Below are 8733 nucleotides of genomic sequence, written 5' to 3'. Positions count from 1 at the left end.
AATCTTCTTTAATGCCTTGTTTGTTTATGATCATGATACTTTGTTGCTTTTGAATTCACAAAACTCAAGTTGGTAATCATAATGACACAGCACCATGTTGCAAATTAGAGATTCAAGCTATGCTTTATTCATACACACATGTAAACAGAAAGGATAAAGACAATCATGTAATTTAAGTGTTGGAAATAAATGAGAGGAGAAGGAACTCTACAACCTTGTAGTTAATCTTTCGTCATTATTGTTGTCCTTTTTCCTCTATTCTTCCTCTTTCCCTTGCCAAACTCAGAATGCTTGCTCATCCTCAAGCAACAATTAGAACAATGGCTATGGGGCTAAGATGGATCATGAATGTCTCACACAATGAAATGTTAGTAGTACATGTGTTTCAAGCAAGCAAAACTAAAGATAGTAATCAAGGCATAAGAGACAGAGACATTATGATTGCATAGATAAGAAGGTGTGCATGATACATTGCATAAAGATATAAGTGGCACACCAAACTTAGTGTGACACTTTCATTTGGAATTAATGCAAGTATCTTGTAAGAATTGGAACCAAATTTTGTTGCATAGCAACACCAAACTTAGAATGTAATCGTATGTCAATTTATTTGAATTAAAACTAAGTAAGTGAAACTGTTATTTGTTAAGTACAATCACCAAGCCAAGAATCTGTCATGTATAAAGCTCTCTTGGTAATGTATTAACAAACACAGTAAATAAGCAAACTAAAATGAAAGCATTTAAAAAAAAATAGAAAAATGACTAAAGAAAGTGGAATGAAAAAGTGTCAAATTAAAAGAGAAAAATAAAAATGCAGAGGCATTATGATTATGCAGACAAGTAGTGTTGCTTGAATGAATTGCATAGAAAATAAGTGGCACACCAAACTTAGAATCTTGGTGTGTCACTTTCATTTTTGATTTGATGCAATCATCCAAACGGGATTGAAAACAATTTGTTGCAAGGCAACACCAAACTTAGAATGTGATCATATGCCAATTTATTGAAATTTAAACAAAGCAAGGAGAAGAAATGTACCTACTGTCTACCTGTTCTTTACTTTCTTCCTCTTCTTCTAATTTGTTAAGAGAAATGACTTCAAAGGAGGAGAAGTTTCAGCTACTGTCCCTTGCCTTGGCTTTTCCTCAGCAAGCTTCCTTTTGCAAATGGCTTGATTGATCTTGCTTACTGGATTAGGGACAGGATTGGTGCTTTTGTTAGTTGCCTTCACTTCTTTGAATCCAAGTCTTGGTTGCTGTGTGATTATTGGAGTTTTGCATTCATCCAGAGCCTTTTGTATTTGTGGTTCTATGAACTCCTCCTTTATGTACTTCTCTGCCTCACTTGAGTTTGGAATGACTTCTTCACTTTCTTGCTCCTCCACTTCCTCTTTTACACCCAACATTTGTTTTAATAGCTCTATCATGGGGGAGGTTTGTTTATCTTCCCAACATTCCTTCATCTCTTCGTCATACCTTTCAATCATGGATTCAAGTGTTGAGGCGTTTTGGTCCAGGGAGGTTTGTGAGAGTTGTGAGTCTTCATGTTCTCTTGTCATCTCAAGTGCAGTTTCAGGTTCAACCACCTCATTCTTCATTGAAAGTTCACTTGATGCAGTGGCCTCCTTATCTTGCTCTTCCACTTTATCCTTCACATCCATCAATTGGTCTTCATTTTCCTTGCTTAGTAGTTCTAAGCGTTTATCTGTGTCCTCCAATTGCTTATCTGTCTCCTGAGAAAGGATTTCTAGTTCCCTCCGGGATTGTTGATATTCCTCCGCCATTCTGTTGAACCTAGACTCAAATTCTGAAAACCATGAGTGGTTCATGGAAGTTTGTGTGGGTGGTGAGTTTTGAAAGGGGCTTTCGGTTGAAGTATGGTCAAGTGATGATATCTCTGGATGAATATCATATGGAGCACTAGAATTCCCTTCCCAGCCACCATTAGAATCATGACTTGCATTATTTTGTGGTGGAGAGAAATATCCCATATGATTTTCTTTCTCATCTTGTGGTTCTGAAGCATAGCTCCATGAATTGGAGTGCCCAGAATTTGAAGCTTCTTGGTGATATCCCCAGCCATCATTAGAGATTGGTGATGGTGGGTGATATCCCATAGAATTTGTTTGATCATAAGATGAGTTGAACTCCATTTGAGTTTTGTAAAACACACAACCAAAGAAAATTGAAATTACTCATATTAGAGATGAGAATTTCTTAGTGAGGCAAAAACTCAAACACCTTGGTTTCACTTTGAAACAGAAAACAAAAATAAAGAAAATGCTTGATCTAGACTTCTCACCCACATAATCATTGTCAACCTAATCAATCCCCGGCAACGGCGCCAAAAACTTGATGAGTATTTTGGTGAAAAGTAATTTTCTCCCAAAACACACAAATCTAACCGGCAAGTGTACCAGGTCGTATCAAGTAATAAAAACTCACGGGAGTGAGGTCGATCCCACAGGGATTGAAGGATTGAGCAATTTTAGTTTAGTGGTTGATTTAGTCAAGCGAATCGAGTGTTGGTTGGGTGATTTGTGATTTGCAGAATGTAAATTGCATGAAAGTAAAGAGAGCAGGAAACTAAATTGCTGAATCTTAAGGAACAAGAAATTAAATGGCAGAAACTTAGAGTGCAAGAAATGTAAATTGCGGAATCTTAAAGTGCAAGGAATGTAAATTGCTTGAAATATAAAGGGGATTGGGGCGTGGATTTGCAGAAATTAAACAAGGAAAAGTTAAATTGCATCAAACAGAAAAGTAAAAGGGAATTGGGATTGGATCGGATCTTATAGCAGAAAAGTAAATGAACATGGAAAGCAAGAAACAGAATGTAAATTGGAGATTTGGATCTCAGGACCCAGAGACTAGAAAACTAAGTCTAGATCTCAATGCCTTCCTAGATCCAATAAAAACAATTGCAAGGGAATTGTAAATTGCAAAGAGAATAGATGAAGAGCAATTAACCGGAAATGAAATTCAATTAACAGTCAAGAAACAGAGAGATCCAAGATTGAGATTGAAACAGAATTTCTTCAATTCTCCAATCCAAGATCCAAGACAAGTGTAATTGAAATTGAAAGCAATGAAAACAAAGAAATTAAAGATCACTCTATGCCAAAAGCTATAAAAATTCAAAAGAAAAACTCTTCCGGCCAAAAGCTCTCCGAAAACTATTATGAAAATTCCAAAGAAAAGCTCCTCCGGCCAAAAGCTCCCGAATAACTTGAATTCTATCCTATTTATACACTTTCTTCCAATGATCTTCAAGCCTTGAGTTGGGCCTTTGCTCTTGGTGGAATTGGGTTGAAAGAGGCCTTGGTTGATTGCTCTTGAAGTTTGGAGAAGAACTAAAGTGAACCAATTGAACCGGGTTTGAGTTTTGCAAAAGTTGGACCAAAAGTTTGAGCCAAAGTTAGAGAACTTTTCATATCAGCTAGCACAATTTGCTGATATCAATGTTGGTGCCAACGTTAGGGTCTAACTTTGACCCTAACGTTGGCCTTGCCTAGTGTGCTTGTGGCGCCAACGTTAGCCACCAAGTTAGGGGGCTAACGTTGGCGCAAACTTTTTCTCCTCTCCCTTGTATTTTCATGTGCCAACGTTAGCCTCCAAGTTAGGGGTCTAATGTTGGCGCAAACTTAGGTGGCCAGGGAGGAGTTTCTCATGCCAACGTTAGCCTCAAAGTTAGGGGGCTAACGTTGGCGCAAACTTTTGGTGCCCAGGGGAGAAATTCATGTGCCAACGTTAGCCTCAAAGTTAGGGGGCTAACGTTGGGGCTAACTTTTCAACCAAAAGTTTGTGCAAAAGTTTGATGCTAACTTTAGGTCCAGCTTTTTTGCTTCCTGGTTCAATTTCACTTATTCCATTGTCTTCTCTTTACTCCTAGCTATTCCTTCTTACTTCAACCTTTCTCCAAGCTTTCTTCACCTATAATTAATCAACCAAACTCATCAAAGCTATGCTCATAATCATGAGATATTCATTCTATCATAATATGTGACAATTATAGCATAAAACCTCATGAAATATCATGAATTCATACATGGTTGATTAAATCAAAGGAAGCATGAAAATCTACCCAATTGGCTTGCTTATGGCTCAAGAAAGTGCATAAAACCTATTGAAACTAAAGGAAAAAGCATAGAAAAACATGACATGGTGACATGTCATCACCTACTGCTTGTTTTTGAGTTTTGTCAGCCAGCCTGATGACTACGTCTGTGGGCATTAGCTCATTGATCTGCAGCTTCTTCATAAGGGATAAAGGCATTAAGTTGATGCTTGCTCCCAGGTCACATAGTCCTTTGTCAAACATTGTTTCTCCTATGGCACAGGGGATGTGAAAACTCCCTGGGTCCTTCCTTTTTATAGGCAACTCTGGTTGAATGAGAGCACTGCACTCCTTATTCATCACTATTGTTTGCCCTCCTTTGAGTGAGCTTTTCCTGGTCAGCAGCTCTTTCATATACTTAATGTACAAGGGCATTTGTTGGAGAGCCTTGATGAATGGTATGTTCACACGGAGAGATGCAAACATATCAAGGAAATTTGAGTATATTCTCTTTTCCACACCACCCTTGAGTCTTTAGGAAAAAGGTGCATAGAGTTTCAGCATCTCCTTCTGTGTAATTTTGGTTTCTTGGTGACCCTCTTCCTGCTTCTCTGCTGAAGTATCTCCAGAGTGTTCGAAGGGTTTGTTCAGCTCTTCCTCAGTCCCCTTATCACTTATAGTGACCATCTTGCAGTCTTTCCATCTTACTTTCTTTGCTTCACCTCTCGAGTTTTTCTCTGTGTCACTTGGGAAGCTGTTAGTAGGTTTGGGAATATTCTCAGAGAGGTATCCCACTTAAAATTCTAGCCTCTTAATGGTGTCTCCCTGGTTTCTGATATTAGCTCGTACCTCCTCCTTGAACACCTTGTTCTCTTGGAGTTCCTTACATATGCCTTCAAGTAGGGTCTCAATCCTTGAGAGTCTATCTTCGGATGATGGTGAGTTGGAGTTGGAGGGATGAGAATGGCCATTTTGGTTTTGATATGGATGTTGAGAGGTGTTGTTAGGTGGGTGCTGATATGATCTCTTTGTGGAATGTTGATGAGCTGCATTGTTATTGGGGTTGTGACGTCTCTGATCTTGGCCTTGATCTTGTTGATTTCCCCACCCAAAGTTTGGGTGGTTCCTCCAACCAGGATTGTAAGTTTTGGAATATGAATCATGGGTCTGCCTAGGTGAGTTTCCAATGTAGTTAGCTTGTTCCTGCTCACCCTCTGCTTCTGTATTCATTCCTTCTTGGGTTGCTGATGAGGTGGTGATTGCTGCTACTTGGTTCCTCTCCATCTTCTTGGTAAGATCAGCCAGCTGCTTGGTAATCAGCTTGTTCTGGGCCAGCAATGCATCCACGTTATTTAGCTCCATCACTCCTCTAGTGTTGCCTCTTTCAGAAGCATAGAAGTAGTCATTCTCAGCTACAGTCTCAATGACATCTATGGCTTCTTCTGTGGTCTTTTTCTTGTTCAAAGATCCCCCAGATGAGTGGTCTACTGCCTTCTTTGATTCATAAGAGAGACCTTCATAGAAGATGTGTAACTGCACCCATTCATTGAACATATCTGGCGGGCACCTTCTTGTCAAGTCCTTAAACCTCTCCCATGCTTCATATAGAGTCTCACCATCTTGTTGCCTGAAGGTTTGTACCTCAGCTCTCAACCTGTTGATTCTTTGAGGAGGATAGAATCTCACCAAGAATTTGTTCACCACATCTTTCCAGGTTGTTAAACTCTCCTTCGGAAAGGATTCCAGCCATTTAGATGCTTTGTCCTTGAGTGAGAAGGGAAACAGAAGCAGTCTATAGGTGTCAGGATGAACACCATTAGACTTCACAGTATCACATATCCTCAGGAATGTGGTGAGATGTTGATTGGGATCTTCTTGGACACTTCCTCCGAATGAACAGTTGTTCTGAACAAGGGTGATAAGCTGTGGCTTTAGTTCAAAGTTATTGGCATGTATGATTGGCTTTTGGATGCTACTTCCACAGTTTCCTGGGTTTGGAATGATATAAGAGCCTAGAACTCTTCTTTCTTGTCTAGCATGATGCACTGGACCTTCTCTGCTATGGTTGTGAGCCTCTTCTTCATGATGGTTCTCCATATTCTCATCCATGTCTGATTCAAAGTACTCTTCCTCTTCCTCAGCACCAACAACTCTCTTTCTTCTTGCTTCCCTCCTTAATCTAAGGAAGGTCTTCTCAGGTTCAGAATCAACAGAAGTTGAAGCCTCGCTTCTTCTACCTGTCATACAACCAACAAGGCCAAAGCAAAAGGGAGATAGAGAATATTCTTGTTAAAAATGCTGTTAGTGTGAGTGATGTAATATATCAAACAGTTAGTGGGTTAGTGGACTAAATTGTAACAAATACGAGAACACCACAAACGGGTAGGGGTAAAGGGAAGAAAATAACTGAAACTGAAAGTAAATCACTCAAACAGAAATTAAATCAAACAAAATAAAAATGCTCAATCTAGTTATCCACCAATTTAATCATTGTTGATACAAAATCAATCCCTGGCAACGGCGCCATAAACTTGATGCACGAAAACTTGTCTCTCAACAATTTTCCCTCGGTAAGTATACCGAATTGTCGTCAAGTAAAAACTCATAATAGAGTGAGGTTGAATCCCACAGGGATTGATTGGTCAAGCAACTTTAATTGGAGGAATGTTCTAGTTGAGCTAAGCAGAATTTGATTGGAGAATTGCGGGAAATTAAATGGCAGAAAGTAAATGGCAGGGAATGTAATTACTGGAAATAAAGGACTGAATGTAAATGACAGAAAGTAAATTGCAGAATCTTAAATAGGGAATGGGAAGATGAACATAAAAGTAAATGGAAGAAAGTAAATAGAATGGGTAAGATCAGAAATGGGGAGTTCATTGGGCTCAGGAGATGTTGTATTCTCCGGATCAAGTTCATTTTCATCTCTTCCTCAATCAATGCATTCATTGATCTCCTTGGCAATCTTAAGTGATTGAATTCCAATTCCTTGGTAATTCAATCTCTCAAATCTTGATCAATAGCCAATTCCTTGGTCTAATCACTCATGAGAAGAGATGAAGTGTTGTCACTGATTATACCACATGTATTCCCAAATCAAAATGTTGGTAGGATTATATGTCACTATATCCATCCAAACCCCAATTTGGTCCAACATGAGAAAGCATTTCTAGCATGATCTCTTCATTCTTCTTCCAAGTTTCCGAAGAGATCCAAGTATGAATAGCTTCTTTTCTAAGACAACTACCCTATTGGATGAAGATTGAAAGCTTTCTAGTAAAATCAAGAGAAAAGAAAGAAGAAGAATAATGAAAACTATTATTGATCCATCAAATTACAACAGAGCTCCCTAACCCAATGAAAGGGGTTTAGTTGTTCATAGCTCTGGGAATGGAAAACAAAGATGGAAAATACATTCTCAAAGTAAAACTAAAAGTGCAGAGAAAGTAAAATTATACAGAGAGTAGTTCTCTCAATGCCCCCTCCAAATGTGCCCTTCTCTAGTTCAAAACTACTCCTATATATACTACTCTTCTGATCTTCTAGTTGCCTCTTCAAGTCTTTGGATATGGGCCTTTGGATCTTAAGCTGAAGTAGTTTGGAATCTTCAGTGGGCTCAGCTTTACTTGCAGAGAAAGTGTGAAGTAGGCATGGACTTTAGCTAGGACGTTAGTGGCGTTAACGTTAAGTGAAAATGTGGGTTCGAGAACGTTAGTGACAATCACCTTTTTCACTAACGTTCCTAGCCCAAGATGGTTCACGTTAACTTCAACGTTAGTGGCACTAACGTGACCACTAACGTTGCCTCTTAGTCCATCGCAAGTGTTATTGGCATTCACCTTTGCCAATAACGTTGCTCTTAGCCCCCCTTTTCTCACATTAGAGTCCACGTTAGTATAACTAACGTGGCTCTTAACGTGAGCATGCCTTAGCCTCGAGAGCGTTAGTGACACTTACCTTTGTCACCAACGCTCCAAATGCCCCTTCTCACATTAGTGCCTCACGTTAATTGTCTTAACGTGGCCACTAACGTGGTGGTGATTGCCATCTCCAACGTTAGTGACAAAGGTGAGTGTCACTAACGTTGGCTCATCATTTCTTTCCTCCATGTTAGCTTCCACGTTAATGCAATTAACGTGGCAACTAACGTGGCTCATAGTGGCTTGGTCCAACGTTAGTGACAAAGGTGAGTGTCACTAACGTTGGCGATTCCTTGCTCCTCCCACGTTAGAGTTCACGTTAATGTAGTTAACGTGACTTTTAACGTGGCCAATTGGGCTTAGTCCAACGTTAGTGACAAAGGTGAGTGTCACTAACATTGGCATTGTCTTCCCTTTCCACGTTAGAGTTCACGTTAACTGAGTTAACGTGACTCTTAACGTGGCTAATTGCCAATTTGGAGCGTTAGTGGTATTCACTTTTACCAATAACGCTGGAGCTCCCTTTCTCTCCACGTTAACTACCACGTTAATGTAGTTAACGTGGCAATTAACGTGGGCCATGATTGTTTCGAAGGCATTATTGGCAATCACTTTTCTCATTAACGTTGCAAGTTTATTCCCATTCCACGTTAGTGGTCACGTTAATTAGATTTAACGTGGCTGCTAATGTGGCTCTTCCTTGCTTCCTTTGTCCTGAAATCAAGCAAATAAAGTGCATCAAAGCTCTAATCTAA

General features: G+C 39.5%; 1 non-coding gene across 1 annotated transcript; it reads left to right on the top strand.

Moving 5' to 3' along the window:
- Window positions 1–5607: 5607 nt before the first annotated feature.
- LOC148545467 (small nucleolar RNA R71) lies at window positions 5608–5714 on the top strand. Its single transcript, XR_015900808.1, has one exon. It is a non-coding gene; the product is annotated as a small nucleolar RNA R71 (small nucleolar RNA).
- Window positions 5715–8733: the final 3019 nt, after the last annotated feature.

Source organism: Arachis ipaensis, chromosome B9 (assembly GCF_059453495.1).
Source record: "Arachis ipaensis isolate K30076 ecotype BB chromosome B9, ASM5945349v1, whole genome shotgun sequence".
NCBI classification, from domain to species: Eukaryota; Viridiplantae; Streptophyta; class Magnoliopsida; order Fabales; family Fabaceae; genus Arachis; species Arachis ipaensis.
This window is presented reverse-complemented; position numbering and strand designations above follow the sequence as displayed.